The sequence below is a fragment of the Cajanus cajan genome, chromosome 4 (assembly GCF_000230855.2).
Source record: "Cajanus cajan strain Asha chromosome 4, NIPB_CcT2T_4, whole genome shotgun sequence".
Taxonomy (NCBI): Eukaryota; Viridiplantae; Streptophyta; class Magnoliopsida; order Fabales; family Fabaceae; genus Cajanus; species Cajanus cajan.
In genome coordinates, this window is record NC_138520.1 from 33,822,411 (window position 1) to 33,849,131 (window position 26,721).

Here is a 26,721-nt window from a genome sequence, read left to right on the forward strand (position 1 = left end):
TAACATTTTTCTGAGCCTATGTAATTGATGTGGGAAGTGTAGGGGAAGTTGAATTTCTTTTAATTTTTAATTGAATTACATATATTTTCATTCCTCTAGTTTCATGCAACTTAAAAAAAACACATTGCTTTGAGAGAAATGTTTGGTGACATCATTTATTCTTATACCATGGAAGGTACTGGGATCCATATTATTATAGGAGGCGAAGGCGACAAGCTGATGATGACAAGATGAACTTCATTGAATCGGTGTGTGATGCAAATGATATTTTTTGCTCCCTTTTTTTTTTTTTTTACTGTTTCTAATAAAGATAAGGCTTTTTACCTTTGGTAGGTCTTCTCCTTTGTATTTGGAGATGGTGATCCCAATCAAGGAATTGAAGAAGAGAGATGGAAGTTGGTAATAATTGAGGACTGAATTCAGTGGTCCGTTGCCTTTGATGATTTTTTAGTTTGTTTCATATTTGGTACCATTTTTCACATTGCTGGTTAAAATGCTGTGCGTCTTTCTTCTTTTAAACTTTCCATTATCTTCACACGTCTTTTTTCCTTTGACCCACTTATATTGTCTTATGTACAGATTGGACAATACATAGCATCTAATGGTGGTGTTGTTGCAGCTGAAGAACTTGCTCCATATCTTGATATAGATTCTACTGAGGGACTTAAGGTAATTTATTTGTTTAAGGTGGGGTATTTATCAAATTAAAGAAATTGTATTTTTCTTTGCTATTAAAAAAGTTTGTTGTTGTGCCCATGGATTTGTCCAACCTACTTATTTGTAGCACATTTCGGTAGGTATTGAACTTCCATTACATATTTTACGTACATTTTCTTTGGCTTTTATTCTATTATTTCTCAGTTCCTTGCTTCATTGGTAGCTATCAATAATATAAATAAAGAAAATATTTATCTATTTTTAGCTTGTGGATACTGAATTAGCAGCTTAATATCAAATTGCTGTTTTATCAACTGATGTTCACTTGAAGAAATTATTGAATTCCTGGGTAAATGTTGCCTTTACAGGGTAATGGTTTTAGTTTAGTTTTAAAGTAATTCATGAAAATTTCTGTTTTCATTGTTAGATTTAATTTATGGGAAATTACATTAATGTCAAGCATTATTTCTCTGCGTGCCATCTTTCAGGCCACTGCACTCCAAATCCAATTGACCATGTAGACTAATGGCATTAACAGAATCAAAGTTTGAACTAACTGTAACTAAACATTGCAAACTCCTCTCTCTCTCTCTCTCTCTCTCCCCCTTTTACACTCAAATCAAAACCAGCAAAAATGATCCTATCACTCCCATAAAGTGTGGACACATAATTTTGGTGCTTTCTATTTGTGTTTTGGACTTTCGGTCACATTTCAAACACACTGACAATGCCTGTCTGACATGCTCTTTTGGCTCCAAATTTTAAAATTATTTTTCAGCTCAGGCTTGAGACATGACAACATACTTTAGCTTGGAATATCAAGTCAGGATTGGTACATTCATAGTTTAACATGATCATTTATGGGTTTGGATGACCTATTTTTGATGATGTTCATATGTTGGAAGGTCCCATATCACCTACCTCAACTCTTGGGGTGCAACTTATATATCTGTTGTGCAATTTCATTTAATGTCAATTGGTTTAAGATGAAATTTTGCATGGTATCATAGCTTAAGTCCAGGTTGGCAAATTGCCTATTGATAGAGCTAGAATTCAAGGATATGGAAGCCTCCTACTACTAATGAAAAAAAAGAAATATATTCTGAATTCTTCTGCCATTCTTATTTATTGTAATGGTATTTATAAGGATTACAATTGCTGCAAATGATGGAAACAGAAAATGGAATCTAATAACCAAAAGCAAAAGCAGTAATAGTGAATGGCAATCCTAACAAACTCTTGCAATGATATCTATCAATGACACCTAAGAGTGCAGCAAAATAATCCTCTAAATGTGATTCACAATAGCTACTCAAAGTCATTCATATAATTAGGCCTCCTTGTGTTTTCTCTTGGGCCGAGCATCTTGGGCTGGGGTGGCACTAAGGATTGGGTTGCTATCATTGCCCTTTGCTAGGAAAAGCAACTTGTCCTCAAGTTGAAAAGTGGATTGGAGGTCATCCCATTTTTCCCAACTTGTATCCTCCGAGGCCAAACCAAACCATTGAATATCAACACCAACTTGGTCGGAGGAAAAGTGGAGGTCTCCATTTTACTGTCTAGTATGGAGAGGGGTTCCTCCAAAGGGTGATTGTCTGTAGCATATGGAGGGAGAGGAACAAGTTGAAGCGTTATAGGACCCTTGTGTGTAGAAAAACTAAGAGAGACGAGTAACACTAAAATTGTGGGTGATCGTAGCAACTCACTGTGATTTTTATTGAATAAGAGATGGCCTTTAAATAGCCATTGTACAACGTACTGAATTAACAAGAAGATAATAAAATATCTTATCAAATCAAAACTTACCAAAAAAACTATCTTATCTAATCTGAAACCAAATAACTCAAAATCAAATAATTCCAGATAACTAAATCGGATATCCCGGATATCTTGGATATCTCGAATATCTCGGATATCTCGGATATCTCTAGAAATTTAAGATTATCCAACAAAACTCCCCCATAATCTTAAATTTCTCCTTCTTCTTTCATTTCGATGCTTCTTCCACCAGAGCGCGATACTCCTCTGTGTACCATGGCCCCGCGAGCCATGCAACGTCCAGCACCCCCTGCGTCGAGGTGGCCGATGCCTCTTTTGGGACACAAAAATACCCGTTGCTCTTTGGTCCACCTTTAAACCCAGAAAGTACTTCATGATGTCCAAATCGGTCATCACAAACTCCCTCTTCACTTCTTTAAACTCCTCAACTAGCTCAGCTTTACTTCCCATCTCACTCTTCTCAATTGATCCGATCTCCTCATCCGTTGCTTTCTTCCATCTTTCATCAAGTACCACCTCTTTAGATTTTATGTCTTCTGTTCTTGTCAATAGACATACTACATGTAACTCGTCAGTGGAGTTGTAGATGTCTTGCAAGCTCCGAGTTCTAAGTTGCTCAGGTTCATCATCTTCCTCGGAATGCTCATTGGTCCTATCCGAGCTTCTCCCTATTATCTCCGAGTTCTCCCTTTCAGAGTTCGAGCTCCCCGAGGTCGTTTCCGAGTTACTCCAACTCCACTCACTTTCCTCATCTACTTGGACATCTCGGCTTACCAGAATTTTACCTGTAACAGGGTTATACAATTTGTAGGCTTTTGCCTTTTCATCATACCCGATCAAAATGTACTTCTTGCTCCTATCATCAAGCTTCGTTCTGAGCTGAGCTGGAACATGACCGTAAGCAAGGCTTCCAAAGATCCTGAAGTGACGTATACTCGGTTTTTGTCCACTCCATGCTTCTTGAGGTGTCACATCATCCAATTTTGAATGTGGGCACCTGTTCTGTATATATATAGCACACTGTACTGCCTCTGCCCAAAACTTCTCAGGCATATTCTTCCCTTTAAGCATGGTTCGGACCATTTCAAGAATAGTACGATTCTTTCTTTCAGCTACTCCATTTTGTTGTGGTGAATATGGAGCTGTGAGAAGACGCTTTATACCTTGCTCTTCACAGTATTCCATAAACTCTGCCGATGTGAATTCTCCACCTCTGTCCGACCTCGAAGCACTGAAAGATGCTGGAGAGATTGGTCCACACAAGTCAGTGTGTATCAGCCCAAGTTGCTCCTTCGCTTTGTGCTCGGACGAGCTCGGAAAACTTGTCCTTGTATGCTTTCCAAGTACACACGCTTCACAAAACTTCTTGTCAAACTCAACACCACGTAGTCCGAGTACCAACTCCTTCCTTGATAGCTCGGCCAAGCCTCCAAAGTTTAAATGCCCAAAACGAAAATGCCACATCATGGCTTCATCCTTCACGTCTAGCTTTAAGCACTTATTTTGAATGATGTTCAGCCCCAGTTTATACATCCTATTCTTTTTCATCTCCACTCGGGCTATCAAACGATCATGCTTGTCCTTCAAATAAAGCACTCGATCCTTCATCAGAACCGAGTTTCCTTTCTCCATCATCTGCCCCATGCTTAAGATGTTATTCTTAAGCTCGGGAACGTAGTAGACATTCCTTATTTCTCCAACTCGTCCATCCTTCTGCATAAACTTGATGGTTCCACGCCCTTTTACTGCCACCTTGGAATCATCCCCAAATGACACGAATCCAGCCTTTACCTTGATGAGTTCATTGAAGAAACTTTCTTCTCCACACATATGATTGCTCGCTCCAGTGTCCAAATACCAGACCGAGTTGTTTAGGCAACTTGAATCAAGCTCGGCTTCTGACTTCTCATATGAGCTTGGAGGCTCAATTATTGATCTCTCGACGCAACTCAAGTTTAGCTGGACCTCGGAGGCAGAACTCGGACGTAGCTTGGTCTCCGAGCTCTGCGTCATCATCAAAATTCCTGCTTCCTCGTCCTCTTCTTCTGTGAGAAGATTCTTCCCTTTTTCTTCACTTCGGCTTTTAGCTCGGCAATACTTTGCTATGTGACCGTATTTGCCACAGTTGTAGCAATTTGCCGATCTGCATTCCTTTGCGTAGTGGCCGAGTTTGCCACACTTATAACATTCCACCTCGGACCTCGGCTGACTTCCTTGGCTACGATCACCTCGTCCTTGTCCACCTCCATGGTCACCTCGTCCTCGACCTCGTCCTTGATCACCTCCATGATCACCTCGTCCTTTGCCTCGTCCTCCATGATCACCTCGTCCTTGTCCTCCTGATCTTCGGCCTTGAGTGTTCCGAGTTTCATTCAAATCAAGTTGCGCCTGTAATGCTTGATCAAGTGTATTCTTCATCTTCCTCCTCCTTTGTTCGTGGGCTTCGAGTGACCCAGCGAGCTCTTCCACTGAGAGAACTGACAAGTCCTTTGACTCCTCAATTACGCATGCAATACTCTCGAAATCATCTGTTAATGATCTCAAGATTTTCTCCACAATTCTACTTGCTGGCATTGGCTCCCCATTCCTTCCTAGTTGGTTAGCCACCTTCTCCACCCGAGTTATGTACTCGGATACTTGTTCCTTATCCTCCATCTTCAAACTCTCAAACTCTCCTCGGAGAGTTTGAAGTCGGATCTGTCTGACACGGTGGTTACCTCTGTGCGCAACCTCTAAGATCTTCCATGCTTCCTTTGAAGATGCAGCGTTTGCAATCTTCTCGAAACCTGACTCATCCACGGCATTGTACAAAAAATACAAAGCCGATTTGTCCTTCACTCGTGTCTTTTCCAATGTGGCAATCTGAGCCACAGATTGGTCTTCGTCCTCCTCGGGTTCTTGGAACCCCTTCTCCACTATGTCCCATAGACTTTGGGAACCCAACAGGGTCTTCATTTGTAAACACCAATTATCATAATTGGTTTTCTTTGACAGTTGTGGTACGGTCATTCCATTCACAACCTTTGCCATTACTCTCTCTTTCTTCTTTCTTCCCCCTTCACAGGCGCACACTGTTTTCCCCTCACACTCGGCACTCAGAGCATATAGCTCTGATACCAATTTGTAGAAAAACTAAGAGAGACGAGTAACACTAAAATTGTGGGTGATCGTAGCAACTCACTGTGATTTTTATTGAATAAGAGATGGCCTTTAAATAGCCATTGTACAACGTACTGAATTAACAAGAAGATAATAAAATATCTTATCAAATCAAAACTTACCAAAAAACTATCTTATCTAATCTGAAACCAAATAACTCAAAATCAAATAATTCCAGATAACTAAATCGGATATCCCGGATATCTTGGATATCTCGAATATCTCGGATATCTCGGATATCTCTAGAAATTTAAGATTATCCAACATTGTGAGGTTTGAGTAAAGAGCAATGGAACACTGGGTTAATTTTGGAGGACATTGGTAATTGAAGGCGATAAGCAACAACTCCAATGCGCTTGAGAATTTAAAACAGACCATAAAAATGCTTGGATAATTTGTGAAAATGAGAGCCCGAAATAGAATGTTGGCGATAAGGTTGAAGTTTGACATAGACCCAATCACCCACAGAGTAAGATACATCACGCCTCTTGGTATAAGCAATGAGCTTCATGGCAGTTTGAGCCTTAGTAAGGCGACACTACAATAAAGAATGGATCGCCTCTCACGTTGCAAGGAGAGTATCCACTGCTTCCATTGAAGATGAGCCCAAAAGATAATGGGGAATAGTAGGTGGTGGCTTGCCATAGGTGACTTCATATGGAGTGAGACCTGTGCTCGAATGTACAGAGGTGTTATATGACCATTCTGCAAATGCAAGGAAATTAGACCATTGGGAGGGGTGGTCATGCACAAATAAATTAAGATATTGTTCCAGCACACAATTGATCACTTTGGTCTGCTCTTGAGTCTCAAGGTGATAGGAAGTACTCATTCAAAGCAAAATAATCCTCTAAATGTGATTCACAATAGCTACTCAAAGTCATTCATATAATTAGGCCTCCTTGTGTTTCTCTTGGGCTGGGGTGGCACTAAGGACTAGGTTGCTATCACCTATTCTGGTAGGTTCACATATTCTGGCCAGGCATATGTGATGTTAGAAGGTCCCACGCCACCTGTCTCAACTCTTGGGGTGCATATTATATATCTGTTAGGAAACTTCACTTAATGTCGATTACTGTTAAGATGAAATCTAACATGCTATCATAGCCTATAGCCCATCTCAGTAATTATCTATTTTGGTAGGCTCACCTGTTTTGGCAGACATCAATGGAGGGGGGTATTGGAAGGTCCTACATCGCCTACCTCAACTCTTGGGGTTCCCCTTATAATCTGCTGGGCAACTTCACTTAATGTCAATTGGTTTTAAGATGAAATCTAACGAGATAAATTCTTAGATGTATTTTTCACTTTTTTTAAGCCTATCTTCAAGTAGTGCACCATAATGATTATTTTGTAGTCTATTTTTCAATTGCAATATCATTAAGATTAAATTAAAAATTTGGTCCCTACATGGAAAAACTCTACATTTTAGTTCCTACATGGAAAAATATTTACATATTGATCCCTGCTATTTCCAAAGTTAATAACAGCATTGAATTTGGTACTTATACTTGACACTTTTTCATTTTAGTCCCACTCAAATATTTTTCACTTTGTTATGGTTATTACATAAAAACTTGTCCATTTTATTTCTGCTGTCTACACTTGACATATTGTTTTCTGTTTTAGTCCTTGTGTGATGAAAAGTTCTAACATCATTATAACTTTAATAAATGGTATGGACTAACTTGTTAACAATTTTTCATGTAGGCACCAAAATATAGAGTTTTTTTTTTTCATGTAGGGACTAAATCACAAACAAAAAAGTCAGACATAGGGACTGAATTTATAATTTAGTCTTATAAAAACAAAAAATAGCAGTCCATCTGAGTATTTGGGGGCTGGTGTATTAATTGCTTCAGTAGTGTTGAATCTGTTGATAATTTATTGTCTCATTTGGGATGTTTTATGAATGAGCTATTTGGCTATTTTTTAAGTGAATTCACGGGTCTTGTTGAAATTATAGGGATTTAGGTGGAAAAGAGAGGACAAACTCTAAATAAGAATGCACTATCCCTTATTTATCTTAATACTAGACACCTATTCCTAATTATGTAGGGGCACGAATCATGAAATATAAAAATCACCCCGTAGGTAGTCAAAATTCAGATCCTATAGATCCAGAGGGGGGTGAAAATCGAAATTAATTAGATTATAACATGGATTGTAAGATCCTGAACTACAAATTATTTTCAAACATGTATGCATAAAATATAACATAAATAAGGCTCTTAAAATCACTACAAAATTTTTGTAAACTTAGATTGAAAATACATATGAAGGTCAATACAACTCATAAACTTACAAGTCACTACTTAACAATTCCAAATATGAAATGCATCCTCATTACCCTTGGCAGCACTATCCAGTTTGAAGACATTTTGAACCAACACAACTCTGCAAACCAAAATACAGGAGTTGTTTTAACAGAGTAATTGGAACACAGCAAACTAGAAGGCTGAAACTGAGCAGAAAAACCACCCAAAGGCAGTCAAACATAAACAGAGAAGCAGAACAAGAAAGAAAAATCTGAGGAATATTCTGTTATATTAGAGTTGCTACTGACTAGCACAATTATCGAAGTGTAATATCTATCAAAGAATTGGTACAATGTTATATTGCAACAGCTTAAGAGGGGGAGACTGTAAGTTACCCTTTAGTTATGAATTGTAATCAAAATTCATGTCCTGATGTCCCTGATTGATACTTTTAAACTGTAAACCCTATTATTTTGTATTAAGAACCAGAGAATAGAGAAGAATAATTGACTGAAACCATGTGTCTCAATACACACTGGATGAATGTTAATATTGATTTATTTCATAGATTATACATGAATATAAAAGATATGATTTTCTATAATCTCTAAGATATTATCTCTACATACTATATTTAAAATCAAGATAAGATAATATCAAGATAAGATGATATCTAAGATTCTTAACATTTTTTTTTTAAAATTAGCTAATTTTATTTGTAAACTGCTCATAATGAATCTTGCATGAGGGTGCCAAAATTATGTGTTGTGTTTGGCTAAATTAAACTAAATGAAGGCATAAATTATTGTCCTTGTGGTTTACTGTATTTTCTTATTCATTATTTGATACTTTCCGATATTGTTTACAGAGTGCTTCTCTCATCTTTTGGGGTTAAATATGTTTTTGGTCTTTGTAAAATGAGCTATTTTGGTTTTGATTCCTAGAACATTTTATTCTTTATTTTTCATACCTTTAAAATTCAAAATCATAGTTCATAGTCCTTGTAAAATGAGCAAAGTTTTGGTTTTAGTCCTTGTAATTTTTTTCTGTAGTTTTCACCCCTCCAAAGTTTGAAATAATATTTTTTATTTCCTAGCATTCATTGTAGGACAGATAAATAACATTTATTTTAGGGTCCAATTTTTTTTGTCACATATGGACATGGCACCACATGCGCATTATTGGGTGCTATTTGAGATGATCACATGACTTGCCAATAAGACACAAGCAATTAATTGATGGCATATGATGGCATGGGCTAGAAGTATTGGATTTAGATTTTAGAGTGAAAACCTAAGAAAATATTATAAGGAGCAAAACCAAAATTTGTTCATTTTATATGAACTAGAAACATATTTAACCCATTTTTTTAAAATATTATTTTATCTTCTGCTTTTATATCTACTTTTAAACCTTATGTTTTTGGATGGTTATAGGATGATGAATCCTATATCTTACCTGTGCTTTTACGATTTGATGGTCAGCCTGAAGTTGATGAGGAGGTATATTGAGACAATAACTTCTGCCCTTGTTTCCTCTCAAATGGTATTTTATGAGATGATCTTGTATTTTAGTCCTTAGAAATGCTTTGTTGCCACTCTGTAGTTGGCATATATAACTTACCTAATTTCTTTAAGGATATAACATACAATTGTTACCAGTTGCTTTGTTTTTGGGAAAGGCTTTAATTTCTTGCACATACATAATAATGCCTTCTGCCATGAATTTTCCTTGGTTTCAGCTATGAATTATTTTGTTTCCCCTTATTTCCCTCTTTTTATATATACTTGCAGATTGCTTGTTATGCAGGGAAATATTTTGTATAGGTTTCCATCTCTGCAGAGAACAGCTTCTCAAAAGACTAAGAGGAAAGAATATGTTGGAAGGAGATGGTGATGGAAGTAAGTAGGGAGAAGTGATGGATGTTCTTCTCCTTAGCTCCTCCTAGCCACGGATCCTCTTGAAGGAGATAACACCGAATGGAAATGAAGCTTGAAGGATGATTGAACACGGATGATGAAGGCTAAAGCCTTGGATGGAAGTATCCAAGCTCAAGTTGCAAGAGAAAGCTCACACTCAAAGAGAAGGAAAATTCTAATGAATTCCTAAAGGTGAAGCTCACTCTCTCTCTAGAAGACTTTGAAGAAACTCGGCACTTGGCTCTCAAATTTCAATAATGTTCAAAGTGAATACAAATGGTGAATGAAACACTTAAGTAAGCATGGTCTTGCACACTTTGGGCGCCTAAATCAAAAGGTGACATGTGGCGCCCAAAATTTGAATTCAAATTTGAAATTTGAATTCAAATTTTGGCTTCCATGTGCTACTCCGAAAATTCAGGTACCTAAGGTGCATCTAAGTGTAATTTGGAGTGTCATTTAGGGTTAATTTGAGGTCACATGCTCAGCCACCAAAGGTGCAAAACATGTGACTCAAATGTAACTTAAATGGCTTCCAAATTAAACCTAATTTAACCTAATTAGCCTACTTTAGTATTCCTTGTATTTTCCTAATCTAATGACCTAAATACAATGGTCAAACAAATACAATGGAAAGGAAAAATTACAAGAATGAAAATGAGCCCAATATTGGGTACCAAAAGCCCAAAGGCCCATGAAGCCCAAAACTAGGCCCAATAAGCCTAAAACCTAAAATGCTACTCTATGTGGTCCAAAATACAAGACCAAAATATATGATACCTATACTAACATGATGTATACAAAACATATGAAAATAGCTATAACAAAATATGGCCCATGAAAAGTTCAACTTGGGCTTTCCTAGGCCCAATGGGCCCGATGGGCCCTGACAGGCCCAAACCTTCATGTCTAGCCAACTCCTCTTGGATCTTTGAGTATGTCACCTCTTGCACTCCAAAGCATGATTCCATCATCCCCTCCCTCTTGAAAAGGATTTGTCCTCAAATCTCGAGGATGAATGGAAGAAAAATTAACACCTACATATAAAACATGCAAGGAATAAGAAGTAACATGGTAAGAGAAAAGATCATGGATCCTAAGAGGAGTCCTAGTATCTAACCTAACAAAGAAAGATAAAATATTAGACTCTCTAAAAATAGGCTCCTCTTCTAAGCATAACCTAGAAGTAAAACCTAAAAATGTAAGAACACTATGGCTAAGACAATGAAAAAAACTGATTTTTAAACACTACAAAATCTTGCCTAAAGTACCCTAAATGGTATCCTAGGCTTTTCCTAAAAAATAAAGAAAATACTACTAAAAAACGTCCTAAACAATTTTGGATTTGATTGTTTATTAGATACTCATAGTCATATATTCTATTTTTGTCTTGTAGGGAAGGAAACATATTAAGTTCAAAAAAATAAGAACTTCCCATAAGATCAAACATAGAATATAGATTATTACAAGTTAGATCTACTAAACAATGTAAACAGAAAATTGGGTGCTTTAGAAAATCCAAAGAAATACTTCCTTCCTTGTGCACCTTCAAGGAAGTAGTATAAGGAGTAACACTAGGAATAGTCCACTCCTTCTTCACTATATCTCTAAGTTGAGAATTCTTGGTTTGAAATTTATTTTGTTTTTCATTCTCAACTCTAAGATAAGTGGCAGCATTAGGACAAGAGTCAAAACTTTTATGAATAAAGAGAGTTCTTTTCAAGTCTTGTTTGGTCATAAAATAACTATCTTTTGTCACAAATGTCTTAGTGGAGTCCCCTTTTTCCACACTCTGTCCTTCTTTCTTTTCTTTGTTTCTTTTCTTTTTCATTTGCTTTTGATCCTCAAACACTTGGGGTGGTGTTAAAGGATTAAAAACAATTTCCTTATTTTTATGAATGAAGGATATTTTGTTAGTGAGACCATCATGTATAGTTTGTTTATCAAATTGCCATGGCCTACCAAGCAAAATATGACAAGCTTCCATAGGGATCACATCACATAAAACTTTATCTTTATAATCCTCTATAGAAAACTTGACCTTCACTTGTTGATTCACCTCCAATTCCTCACCTTCATTGAGCCAATGAAGTTTGTAAGGGTGAGGGTGAGGAATGGTGGTAAGGGCTAACTTGTTAATCAACCTTGTACTACAACAATTTGAACATGATCCACTATCAACAATGAGAGAACAAGTTCTTTTGGAAACTAAACATCTTGTGTGAAAGATGTTCTCTCTTTGTAATAGTGAAGTGGGACAAGGTTGACTTCCAAGAAGCCTTTTGACCATAAGAAGATCACCATCAACAGGATATAGCTTTTCAATTTGAGGATCTTCCTTACTAGTCTCACTATCACTTGAAGTGGTAGAACTAGATTCATGAAGACTACTATAAATGTCTTGTCCTCTCAAAATCATGACCTTTTTAGTTGGACATTCAGAAGCTATATGGCCTCTCCCAAGACATTTAAAGCATTTGATGTCACTAGTTTTACTACTAGAAGTGACAACATTTTTATTTTCTTTTTCTTTTTCTTGACCCTTACTAGAGCTTTTAGAAGAGTCATATTGACCCTCCCTCTTGTAGTCATTCTTGATATAAGAGTTAGCTTGAGTTTTTCCTTTTAAAGAATTTTTCCTTAAATTTTGTTGTTCCACCCTTATACAAAGTTGGACCAAATCATCAAGGTCCCTATAAGGGAGTAACTCAACTCTATCTCTTATATCAAAATTTAGACCACTTAAAAACCTAGCAATGGTCAATCTTTCCTCTTCCCTTATGCCAGCCCTCATGAGATACAACTCCATCTTTTGTCTATACTCCTCAACACTCATATTCTTTTGTTGGAGTCTTTGGAGCTTATCCATAAGTTCCCTACTATAATAAGAAGGTATGTGCCTTCTTCTCATAGCACTCCTCAACTCATTCCAATAAGTGATTGGAGGGTCATTGTGAAGTCTTCTCTCTCTCTCTAAGGAGGTCCACCAATACATAGCTTGTCCTTGGAAAGCTAAGGTGGCCAATGGAACTTTTCTTTCTTCACCTACTTGGTGACAAGTGAAAATTTGCTCCACTTTCATTTCCCAATCCAAGTAGGCATCCACATCTTCTTTTCCATGAAAGTAAGGGAGATCAACCCTTGATTCCCTCACTTTGTGTTCTTTAATGACTCTCCTAGGTGTTGGTTGATAGTAAGCATCCATATGCATACTACCATCATTATCTTGGCTTTGAGAATCATTGGAGCTCTTGGTTGAGCTCCTAGAAGAACCTTTTGGACTTTTATTTTTATTTAATCTTTTTAAAAGTTTTTCTTCCCTTTGCTTAATCTTTTGGATTTCTTGTTCCAAAGCCATGATTTGTACTTCTTTTTCAAGTTTCTCTTTTTGTTTTTGAAGCATCTCATCATTTTTCCAAAGTTTTAGTGCTTCAACCTCCTTGACAATTCTTTCAAAACTTTTAGGAGTATCAAAGTCACTACTACCTTGAGTATGATGACTCATGGTTAAGCAAAAAGAATTTGTATGCTATGCAAAAAGTTATAAAATGTTTTTGGTATTTTCTAGGAATGAAAATAGCACTTGGAAGTCTAAGTGTACAAGTTGCACTATCAAGGGAGGTGAGCTACAAAGAGCCACTTAATAACCAAGCCTTTTCAAGTGGAAATCACTAAACTCCTTTGTGGTATTTCCAATTCCCCAAAACTTTTCACAAAAATTTTGTATGCTTTTTACAACTTTGTTTGTTTTTGACACTTAACTAAGCGTGAGCAAATAAAACTACACAATTCTAGACGTTTATAGGCAACAAAGTAAAGCAATTAAGTACAAGAAAACTTAAAAAGAAGCAAGTTAAGCAACTAGTCGGATATCCTAAGTGGAAGCTTGAAACATATGAAATTTCCAAGCCACTTCCACTAGTACTACACGTGAGAGTCTATCAAGGATGTAGATATACCTGACCAGCTTCTTAATACTCCCTCCAAGCTTTACAAATTGGTTTAAAAATACAAGAGAATTGACAAAAATTAAACTAGCCTAAAAAGCAATAAAGTGGCGGCTTTGGTGACCAATTAGTGACGGATTGCTATGCAAATTTTCCAACACTTAATCAAGTGTTTAATCCGCCACTAATCCTTCAATATGATGCTACTGGACCTGCAAAAGAAACACAACAAAGAAGTTAATGGTGGCTGCCTCACAAGGTGAAAGGAATGGTCACTTAAGTGAAGGAAGTTTAGGAGAAGTTTTGGTCACTAAATTAGGTCAAATTTTTAGGTCTTAGTGTCCAAACTTTTCCTACTCTTTGTTGAGCAATGCTTGATCCTTGAGCAAGGATTTAAGGCCACTTCCAGCACAGGAAATTATTGAAAGAAAACTAGACAAGCAACAAAGCACAATTTGGAAAGCTTATACCAAAATTAAGAGTAATATGTGTATATGACAAGACTCAAAGAAGTTCAACAAGTAAAACTGGAAAATTAAGACTCCAAAATGAAGCTAGCACTCAGTTAGAATGAATCCTAGATAGGTACTAGAGTAGATTAAGAAAACAAAAAAAATTTGAAAGCAATTGGACAAGTATAGTAAAAGTAGTAGCCAAAACAATAACAAGGAACCAAATGAATTTTCACCAATGTACACCTCTCGACTTTTGTATTTTAAATTGTATTATATATATATTTTTTTTAATTCTTTCTTTTTCCAGTATCAAATTAAGATTCCAGAGAGTGTTTTTGCCTTTTATTTCAATTTTTTCTAAGGTTCCAAGCTATAGAAACCGAGAATACAAATCAGCCAAAAAAATTAGGTCAAATTTCAAGTAACTTGAATAACTAGTGCACTAGTCTTTAGGTTTTTGGTTTGGATTCCTTTTGAACTCTTTTCTTTTTGATCTTTTGAACACTTTAGGCTCTGTTTTATCTCTGTTTTCAGCCTCTAATTTTTTTAAAATTTGAATCCACAAGAAGAGTGCACTAGAAGTAGGTTTACACTGGAAATTTTTTTGAGTCACAAAAATTTTTATAAGATTTTCAATGGAATGTGATTTGAAAACTTAAGAACATAATAGAAACCTAACTCTAAAGAAACTTGCTAGGACTAATAGCAAATTATGAACACAATAAGGTAAAGAAAAAGCACATATAGGTAGGCACAAATGAGCAATGACCGAGACCAATATGTAAACACAAAAATCAAAATAAAACTAGGTTAAACATGCTATTCAAGGAATTGGCAACATGTAAGGATTAAACACAAACTTCTAAGACAAAACATAGATTCAAAACCAAAATCTAAATGCAATGCATGAGGTCCAATCACGGACACATACAAGAATGGAGAGACTCAAAATAAAATCAAAAATAGCACAAGCAAATAGTTCCTAAACAAGTTGATTGAGGAAGAAATTCAAAGACAATCAACCAATGGATCTATGAACACAAGAACTTCAAAATATAGATCCGAAAATTGAAAAACTCAAACAAGACAAGACAAGAACACACAAACACAAAACGGACACAAAATTTTGAAGAACACTTATCTCCTTGAAGACCTTGCTCTTGATACCAAAATTGATGGAAGTAAGTAGGGAGAAGTGATGGATGTTCTTCTCCTTAGCTCCTCCTAGCCACGGATCCTCTTGAAGGAGATAACACCGAATGGAAATGAAGCTTGAAGGATGATTGAACACGGATGATGAAGGCTAAAGCCTTGGATGGAAGTATCCAAGCTCAAGTTGCAAGAGAAAGCTCACACTCAAAGAGAAGGAAAATTCTAATGAATTCCTAAAGGTGAAGCTCACTCTCTCTCTAGAAGACTTTGAAGAAACTCGGCACTTGGCTCTCAAATTTCAATAATGTTCAAAGTGAATACAAATGGTGAATGAAACACTTAAGTAAGCATGGTCTTGCACACTTTGGGCGCCTAAATCAAAAGGTGACATGTGGCGCCCAAAATTTGAATTCAAATTTGAAATTTGAATTCAAATTTTGGCTTCCATGTGCTACTCCGAAAACTCAGGTACCTAAGGTGCATCTAAGTGTAATTTGGAGTGTCATTTAGGGTTAATTTGAGGTCACATGTTCAGCCACCAAAGGTGCAAAACATGTGACTCAAATGTAACTTAAATGGCTTCCAAATTAAACCTAATTTAACCTAATTAGCCTACTTTAGTATTCCTTGTATTTTCCTAATCTAATGACCTAAATACAATGGTCAAACAAATACAATGGAAAGGAAAAATTACAAGAATGAAAATGAGCCCAATATTGGGTACCAAAAGCCCAAAGGCCCATGAAGCCCAAAACTAGGTCCAACAAGCCTAAAACCTAAAATGCTACTCTATGTGGTCCAAAATACAAGACCAAAATATATGATACCTATACTAACATGATGTATACAAAACATATGAAAATAGCTATAACAAAATATGGCCCATGAAAAGTTCAACTTGGGCCTTCCTAGGCCCAATGGGCCCTGACAGGCCCAAACCTTCATGTCTAGCCAACTCCTCTTGGATCTTTGAGTATGTCACCTCTTGCACTCCAAAGCATGATTCCATCAGATGGGCAGATTGGGTTGGAGTGGAGAAGTTTTTCAAGGAAAAAAAATGGCAATTCAGGTTTGTTTTTTTGTTTTTTTCTTAGTCATAGTTATGGTATTTATTACACCATATAACATTTGTGCTTGTTCTATTGCAGTAAAACTGGCATGTCAGAGAGAGCAATGGTCATTGGCCTGGGTGGCCTTAATCTGTTTGGAGTTATTATTCTTGGAACCATGTTGAAGTATGCTCTTCATATGATGCACTAGACCATTAGTTTTTCTCTTATGTTGTTTCAGTGCCATCACTTCTGTTTTTCATTGATCCAGAGATATGGCAGTTGCACCCAGTAGCTTCATTAAATTTGTAGCTGACATATTTCCTATTCTTCAGGTAATGACCAGTATTTCTGTTTCCAAATAACTAAGTTGTTCAATATTGGAAAAGGAGTTGCAAATTAGCTTTTTTGATGTAAGATGATATTGCTAATTTTGAGAATTTGATGGCAATTTGTTGCTGCATATTTAAGATAAGTTCATGATTTGGTTGGCAGTTCTTATCTGGGTTTATCTTGAGTTTTCTCCAATGATATACTGTGTATGGTTGTGGTCACTTTCTTGATATCTCTTTAATTTGTGAAGGAAAAGAAAATAGATAGATGGAGAAAACTGTACGAAGAATGATAAATAAAGCGACCAAGAAATGCATTACTGGAATTATATCAAATACAAACCTTACTCCTTTTTAAAAACTTTAACCCATTAGATAATGTATATACATTACAGCCATAAGGCCCATAACTCAACCTCTGTATAATAGAAAGGCTAGGGCCTCACATATACAGCATCGTAGTAATTTTTGTGACAAAGCTACACTCCATGATCCTATAAAGTGGGTTTGATCAATAGGAAGTTTAACGGATGAGATGACAAAAAGTGAGTAAATAAAAACGGGTTGATCAGCATCTCATTTTATGGATGCTTCTCTTGCCTTGCCTTGAGTTAAGGCCATTAAATTAAATTTGAGATAAAATGAAAGCATTGATAAATATAAATATTATTACTTTAGCAACTGTTTGCAATTCAATGTTAAATATTTTATTTTTCCTTGAGGAAGGTAAATCTTATAATTGTTTTTATTAGCATTGGTTTAGCATCACTTTCTCATACATTATATGGTGATATTTGCAGATTTATGCTGGTTCCTTCTTCGCAATTCCTCTTGTTCGGTGGTTTTTAATTCAGAAAAAGAATGCCGATATTGAAAAGAGAAACACAGCTAGGAAGCAGTGCGCACAAGTTCTAGAATTGCCTGACACTTCACTAAGGCAGAAGGTATGATTTATGAAACAATCATTTGTCTCCTTAAATTTATATTTACTATCATATTCAAGAGAATGTTCCCTTAAAATTTATGAAGGAAACGTTGGCCTTGTGTTTGGAATTGGAAAAAATAAATAAGGAGTCAGAATATGATCTTGTTTGGACAAACTAGAAGAAGCTATTGAAAGCTTCTCTGTTGGAAATAAGAGCTTCTCTCCTGATCATTTTCAGTAGAGAAGTTCTTAAAAACACTTCTAGCTTCTATCTAAACAGGGGTCTATGTTAGATCTGTTTTAGATCTTCATTTCTTGCTTTATATACTTCTACAACTTGGCTATTTTTTTTTTTTTTATAAAATAAAAACGTTACCACTTTTTTAGTTTATAAGTATTCCTAACAAATTGAGTGACCATGTAAAATGTGAGTGAATTTTGGAAATGATTCCTTGAATGAATTTCCATCATTATGTTAGTGCCTTCAATGTCGTTTCTACACTGTTTTGGATGGTTAGTCGCTGCTTACTTAATTACATCCGATAAGTGTTTATCACCTCAGCTATGGAACTTTTATTTGTTTTCTCTGGCCCTGCTTTGGTCTGGTTTGAGGGTGGGGTGTAGACCCCTAAAATTTTCCGGGTCGGAAATAAAGCTAGAAGACTCTCAAAGACTGAAGGAAGATCAGCCAGAAGGACTCCTGGAAGGCCCTAGGAGGGTTCTCTGTAGGTCTAGAGGTCTTAGGTTAGCAAAAATAAGAAAAGTGGGAGGAATGAAGCTCAATACGGCCTCCCAGAGGTTCACTACGGCCGTATTGAGTATTTTGAACTGCAATACGGCCGCGGCGAACTCAGTACGCCCGTATTGAAGTCTTTGAACTTCAATACGGCCGTACTGAATTCAATACGGCCGTATTGAAGTTCAAAAACTTCAATACGCCCGTATTGACCCCAGGGGGCGTACTGCGCCTCATTCCTATAAATATGACGTCAATTTGACGTCATTTGACACTTTTCCACTGAGTTTTGACTCCCTCCTTGAGTATTCTGGGGTTTTTGAGCAGTGTTCTGCCCTAGAAATCTCTTTGGGAGTCGATCCGACGAAGTTCTGTAATTCCGAGCATTTAGCTTGGAGATTCGAACTTAGTCGAAGGGAAATCCTCCGGATTTCCATAGTCAAAAATTATTTTTAGGAAGGAGTGAGCGGGCTTGTAGAGCGAGGGAACGCCAAAAAGCTTCCCAGTTTTACTTGAATATAAAAGCACGCTTCAAAGGTTTCTTCTTAAGACCTTCCTTTTACTGCTTTCTGTGTGTATATTTAACTGTCATCATGTAGATAGTTAAGTTATAATTGTTTAGAATAAATAGGGGTAATTTAGTAATTTCGCACTATTATTTTTAGAAATAATCTGTCATAGGGAACCCGAAAGGGGCGCTGTGGGGTGCTAACACCTTCCCCACGCGTAACCGACTCCCTTACCCGACTCTGGTTGTCATGGCCGAAGTCGATTTTTGAATCGATTGCCTTAAACTTCTTTTTCCAATGTTTTGAGTAAAACATTGGTGGCGACTCCATGAACCCTTCCTTTTTATGAAAACCGCTAATCCATGGAGGGTCCCGCTTGGGATTAACATGGATTGGTGAGCCTTTTAATAAAATTGCTCGTTTGACAAGGTCTCAGTTTGAGAATAAGTCATTCTAGCAATCCATATTTTTAAACAAATAAAAGAGTCCAACCATCCTTCGCGAATGCCGAAAGCCCGTTTCGGGCCGGTGGCGACAGATGGCGACTCCGCTGGGGAAGCCTCGAGAGTCAGTCCCATTTAGTGACAGATTATTTTTAACAAATAAAAGTTAAAATTACTTCATTACCCCTTGCTTGTATGATAACATGTTTATCTATTTGGCTTTAATAACTGTTGTATGTTTAAATTCTCGCAATTGTTTGAAATATAAATTGCACACAAACCTTTGCACGCAACAGTTCCCTCTATACCCGGGGGCATGAGTGGTAAGCCATAGGGAGTGGATGTTAGTACGGCCGGTTGTCGAATGGGTCTATAGGTGCCCGTAGACCGTTGTCGGAAAGCATCACTCAAGGTGATAACCATGAACTCGAGTCCGACAGTGCGTTGGAGCTTTCCATCGACTTACGACGAGAGGAATTGGGTCCCTATAATGGGGGCACCTTGGGGGCCTCAGACCGGTGAGAACAGTTAGAACCACCTTGAATATGCACTTTTCTGCAGGATACCCCTACCTCGTGATTCGCTCGTGACTGTTCGTGGATGAGTGAATTGTTTGTGCATTTTTATGTGACATTGTATGAGCATACATTGCACCTTTTAAACATACAACATTCTTTTTTAAATAAAAAGAATAAATAGAAATAAAGATCTTCTAGTACATGGTGTTAACATCTACCTTCATTGCATTCATATAGGTAGTTTCCCTTTTCACCCAAAAAATACAAAAAAGATACAAATTAAATATCCAAAAGAAAAATGATATTTACCCAAAACCAAGCAATATCATGCATCATCTTAGGGACATCCCGAAAACATGATAATGCTTAGTTCAATAAACACAATGCATGCATATTCAACATCATCATCTCATATCATGCATATAGATCATGGAGGGATCTAGGAGTCATTCATTTCATACATCCCTCCTAGTAATTCATTAATAAACATTAATAAAAAGAAAGAAATAATCGATGCGTATGTTCAAGATGGATCGCACGCCATTTGTTATTAAGTGTAAGCCAACAACCGCGCCAAGCGAGCGCACGTCAACTCCGTTGTTGGTAATCAAGACAGACGAAGGGAAAGGTCCAACGCCATTAAGGATCATCGCTCCAAGGCCTTTTCCCTACGAATCAAATAAGGCTGTGCCATGGATATACGACATCCATTCTTCTGTCGACAGCGATATTTCCAACATCGCTGGACTTGGGGGCATGACTAGGAGTGGCAGGATCTACACTCCCGAAGATCTTCATGATAAAGCCCCCAAGAATAACGAAAAAGAAGAAAAGAAAACCGAGGAAAAAGAATCCGAGGAGGAGACAGACGAGCTGTTAAAATATATCTGACAGAGCGAGTACTCCATCGTGGATCAACTTCATAAGACGCCAGCAAAGATTACGCTGTTGTCTTTGATCCTAAGCTCCGAACCGCATCGGCAAGCTCTGTTAAAAGTCTTGAACGAGGCATATGTGTCGCACACTATCTCCCAAGACAAGTTTGAGGGGATTGTTAGTCACATCACGGCTAGTGATCACCTCACCTTCACCGATGAAGAGATCCCCGCTGAGGGACCAAATCACAACAAGCCCTTGCACACCTCTGTAAAGTGCAAGGAGTATCACATCGTTAAAGTCTTGGTAGATAATGGATCTCCCTTGAATGTGATGCCAAAAAGAACGCTCAAGCAATTGGCAATCAAGGGAGTCCAAATGCGCCCGAGCAACATGATCGTTCGAGCTTTCGACGGTTCTAAAAGAGAAGTAGTGGGAGAAATCAATCTTCCAATCCAAATTGGACCCACTATCTTCAACGTCGAATTTCAAGTGATGGACATTACTCCGGCATACAGCTGTCTCCTTGGCCGACCTTGGATTCATGATGCGAAAGCTGTACCCTCTACGCTCCACCAGAAAGTCAAGTTCATAGTGGGTGACAAACTGGTGACCGTACAAGCTGAAGATGACATACTCATCAGCAAGCCATCCACCATACCTTATGTGGATGCAGCAGAGGAAGCTTTGGAAACCGCCTTCCAAGCATTGGAAATTGCCAATGTTGAGACGTTTCCCCGAGAAATGAAGAAAGTAGCCCATATGCTCACTAAGAACGGATACTTGCCAGGACAAGGATTAGGCAAGGACTCCCAAGGAATCCCGGAGCTACCCATTATCAAGGACAATCCGGGGAAACAAGGGTTAGGATACAACCCTGTTAATGATCAAAGAACGAAGAGGAATCAAGATCCTTCTCGACGTTCTTTAAGCCAGATCTTTAGGAAGGCTGGTTCACAAACGTCAAGGCCAGCTGTCGTCATCAAGTGTCCTTTTCCTTCTAATAGGGATGTGTAAATTCAGTGACTATTAGAGATCACTCCTCGGGGACAGCCCGACCCCCGAGCCTCGATAGGGCACATGTTTTCCACTATGATTATAATAAAATCATTCTTTCTTATTGCTTCTTTTCTTGCTTGCAATAAAATTCTAAACCACATTATTTAACCCTGTTTGAATGAACATAAGTGAGGTTAAAATCGTCTTAATAATCAATAAACCCGCATCATTTTTATGTGGAAGTGTGTGTGACAACTTGGAGCACCTTTCCTTGGCCTCAATAAGTGCCGTCATGGATAAAAAGAAATCCATTTAGGACAAAAATCCTAAAAAACAAAAAGCTCGGCAGGAAACCCAAAAAGGGGACTGCGCAAAAATAAGAGCAAAAGACCCGCTAGGAATCCCACAAAAGGGTGACCTAGGCAAAAATTAGGGTTACAAAATAATGAACAAAAACAAAAGCCCGCTAAAACTCCACAAATGGGTGTTTTAGGCAAAAGTTAGGGCAATCGAAAAACAGAATAAATCCATGATGGTACCACCAACTGAATTCAACAAAGGGGCTCAAGAAAAGCTATCCAAGTTGTCAAATCACAAATGTTAATAACCAAGACGTGCTTAACTTCATAAGTGTTTAATCAAACAAGTCTAAACACTTAAGCCTACCATTGGCCAAGCCATTCTTACAAAATCCATTTTTCAAAAAATAAATAATCCCCTCTAAAACACAAACTTTCAAAAAAGAATATACCTTTCCTTTCTTTTCTCTCTTGTCCCAAACGATTTTAGGATAATCTAGTGGAAACATGGAGATATAGTGGTCAATAGGAGGGTTGACATATCTTTTAAAGGAAGGGAAGGATCATTTGGTTGATGACACCAAATCTCAATATAACATGCATCATTCCTCGGTTACAGAAATCGGCAGCACACAGCCCGTCTAGAGGAATGGCAAAAATCCAAACAGAGAAACGCATCGGTTAATTCTTTTGAAAAGTGAATCAAATAGAATTAGGTGCATCATACTGCATACATGCATACAGATGATAGGTGTAATGGAAGATCACTTATTCTTTGTTTATTGAAAAAAACAAAAAAAATATATATAAACTTCAGAAAAACAATACGCCCGTATCATGTTCAGTATGCCCGTACCAAAATTAGGGTTATGAACAAATTTTCAATTCAATACGGGCATACTAAAATGAATAACGGCCGTATTGGCAATAACAGAAATCCTCCCTCACATCAATGACAAAATTCCTCCAAGAAGAAGAGGATAGGGGGAGCCATTCATTTTTTCCAAAAATAAAATAATTAAACTTGCATTTTGTGCATCGCGCACATTAATTGCACATTCAAAGACCTCATCATGAGGCAATTGCATAAAATAGAAAAAATAGAAAATTGCTTGTGTATGACAGCAGTCAACAAAAGCCGAAAACGAAAAAAGGCAAGGATACAAACAATACTCCTCAGTTTGTACAGAATGATTGAGCCTGGAGAGGCTTGCTGAAAAAATACTTCCTCAGAATAATTAAGCCTGGAGAGGCTTGCAGAAACAATACTCTCTCACCATACAGAATAACTGAGCCTGGAGAGGCTCGCCGAAATAATACTCTCAGAATAACTGAGCCTGGAGAGGCTTGCCGAAATAATACTCTCTTAGAATAATTGAGCCTGGAGAGGCTCGCCGAAATAATACTCTCACAGAATAATTGAGCCTGGAGAGGCTCGCCGAAATAATACTCTCTCAGAATAACTGAGCCTGAAGAGGCTTACCAAAATAATACTTCTCAGAGACATTTCTGTACAGAAAAAGCCGAAATCAACCAAAAAAGGCAAAAACACAGAAAAAGCCAAAATCAACAAAAAAAGGCGAAAACACAGAAAAAGCCAAAATCAACAAAAAGGCAAAATACAGAAAATCCAACAAATTATACAGAATAACTGAGCCTGGAGAGGCTTGCCAAAATAATACTCTCCAAAAGACATCTCAGCTTGCATTCTTGGGCTGAACAAAAAACCAATTCATCATACAGAATAATTAAGCCTGGAGAGGCTTGCCGAAACAATACTCTCTCAGAATAACTGAGCCTGGAGAGGCTCGCCTAAATAATACTCTATCAGAATAATTGAGCCTGGAGAGGCTCGCCGAAATAATACTCTCCAGAGATATCTCAGCTTCCACTCACGGGCCAAATTCCCCAGTGAAAGCTATCAAAGCAAGATCAGCAAAATTCCCCAACGGAAGCACGATCTAAACAAAATATCCAAGTCAAAGGACTTAGACATCCTCAGTGGAAGGTAGCTTTCCAACTCAAGCGATGAGTGAAGCTAAGCCTGAAGAGGCTTTCTAAATAATACTCTGGGATATATAAACTTTAAATCCCCACTCGCCTACTCAGAGGCATTCCTACAAAAAGCAAAAATCCAAAAGATCAATAACAATTCCCCAAGCGGAATCTGGCTTTTCAGCCAAACATCAAGCATCAAGGTGATCTGCCTAACAGAAGAGGCTAATCAAAATCAATGAAAAAATCCCCAGCGGATAATAGCCTACACAGAGGCGACAAAAATCAGAAAACCCAAAAGAGATACCCGAAAAAGGATAACCGGGATACTCCACCAACGTCAAAGGACGTCAGCCAAACATAAGGCATCGCTCAATTCAAGAAGAGCATCTGTGTCTACACCCCAAGGAAACAGAAATTCCCCATGGGTACCAACTAAGCAATGCAAGTTGGGGCACAAAAACCTATGAATGACTGCACATCCCCTAGACGGATCCCTGCGTTATCTAGCCCTCAGTGGCACCAAAATTAAAATCAAACCGTCGAAGCAGCATCGTGGACTGTGGAGACAAAATCATCTCAAAGCCTAAGAGGCAATACTTAGCTACCCAGATGTCCAGAGCACCGAGGTATGCACAAGCCTGGAGAGGCAATACTCAGCTACCCAGATGTCCAGAGCACCGAGGTATGCACAAGCCTGGAGAGGCAATACTCAGCTACCCAGATGTCCAGAGCACCGAGGTATGCACAAGCCTGGAGAGGCAATACTCAGCTACCCAGATGTCCAGAGCACCGAGGTATGCACAAGCCTGGAGAGGCAATACTCAGCTACCCAGATGTCCAGAGCACCGAGGTATGCAATGAGCCTGGAGAGGCGACGACTAATACTCACCCTGGAGAGGGCAAACTCAACCTGGAGAGGTCACTCAACAATTTTCCACCGGAAGACGCTACAAGTCAGAAGGTTGGCACATCACCCGGACAATTGGGTCAACTCCTTTACTTGTCAGCCGGTACACCAAAAGGCCGTCCGACTAAGTAAAGGGGGGGCAGCTGTAGACCCCTAAAATTGTCCGGGTCGGAAATAAAGCTAGAAGACTCTCAAAGACTGAAGGAAGATCAGCCAGAAGGACTCCTGGAAGGCCCTAGGAGGGTTCTCTGTAGGTCTAGAGGTCTTAGGATAGCAAAAATAAGAAAAGTGGGAGGAATGAAGCTCAATACGGCCTCCTAGAGGTTCACTACGGCCGTATTGAGTATTTTGAACTGCAATACGGCCGCGGCGAACTCAGTACGCCCGTATTGAAGTCTTTGAACTTCAATACGGCCGTACTGAATTCAATACGGCCGTATTGAAGTTCAAAAACTTCAATACGCCCGTATTGACCCCAGGGGGCGTACTGCGCCTCATTCCTATAAATATGACGTCAATTTGACGTCATTTGACACTTTTCCACTGAGTTTTGACTCCCTCCTTGAGTATTCTGGGGTTTTTGAGCAGTGTTCTGCCCTAGAAATCTCTTTGGGAGTCGATCCGACGAAGTTCTGTAATTCCGAGCATTTAGCTTGGAGATTCGAACTTAGTCGAAGGGAAATCCTCCGGATTTCCATAGTCAAAAATTATTTTTAGGAAGGAGTGAGCGGGCTTGTAGAGCGAGGGAACGCCAAAAAGCTTCCCAGTTTTACTTGAATATAAAAGCACGCTTCAAAGGTTTCTTCTTAAGACCTTCCTTTTACTGCTTTCTGTGTGTATATTTAACTGTCATCATGTAGATAGTTAAGTTATAATTGTTTAGAATAAATAGGGGTAATTTAGTAATTTCGCACTATTATTTTTAGAAATAATCTGTCATAGGGAACCCGAAAGGGGCGCTGTGGGGTGCTAACACCTTCCCCACGCGTAACCGACTCCCTTACCCGACTCTGGTTGTCATGGCCGAAGTCGATTTTTGAATCGATTGCCTTAAACTTCTTTTTCCAATGTTTTGAGTAAAACATTGGTGGCGACTCCATGAACCCTTCCTTTTTATGAAAACCGCTAATCCATGGAGGGTCCCGCTTGGGATTAACATGGATTGGTGAGCCTTTTAATAAAATTGCTCGTTTGACAAGGTCTCAGTTTGAGAATAAGTCATTCTAGCAATCCATATTTTTAAACAAATAAAAGAGTCCAACCATCCTTCGCGAATGCCGAAAGCCCGTTTCAGGCCGGTGGCGACATGGGGAAGGAAAGGTAGGATAGGAGTTTGCTTTTACTAGGGATAATCTCCCTGAGACAATTCTTTGTTCTGGCTTTCAGCTTTTCAGTGCTCGGGACATGGCCCAAAAGACAGTCATAGGACAGGATCAAATTGTATATAGTACTGACAAGGACTTACTAGACCAAGAGTATGAAGCTCGCGAATGGGATAAAAAATTTCGGGAGCTAGAGAGGTTTGATTGAGAAGCGTCAACTGTCATACTGTTTTTACTTCCAGTTGAATGATTTGATGTGCAAGTTTAATCGCAATTGCATCGCAGGGTTTGTTTGGAAAAAAATATAAGTTGAAAAGTTAATTTTTAGGTAAGTTAAACAAACGATGTTAAAGACACCTTATTGAATTAAGTGTTTTTGTAAAATTAGTTTAATAAAATATAAAATGATATAAAAAAACTTGTTTAAATGTATGATTTTTTTGTTTAAATTTTATTTGTTTTGTAGTCAATATATTTTTAAT

General features: G+C 38.0%; 1 pseudogene; it reads left to right on the forward strand.

The window, feature by feature from the left end:
• The window catches only part of LOC114915660 (uncharacterized protein At5g03900, chloroplastic-like), a 90,619-nt pseudogene extending 64,172 nt beyond the window's left edge, over nt 1–26,447 (forward strand).
• The last annotated feature ends 274 nt before the right edge of the window (nt 26,448–26,721 follow it).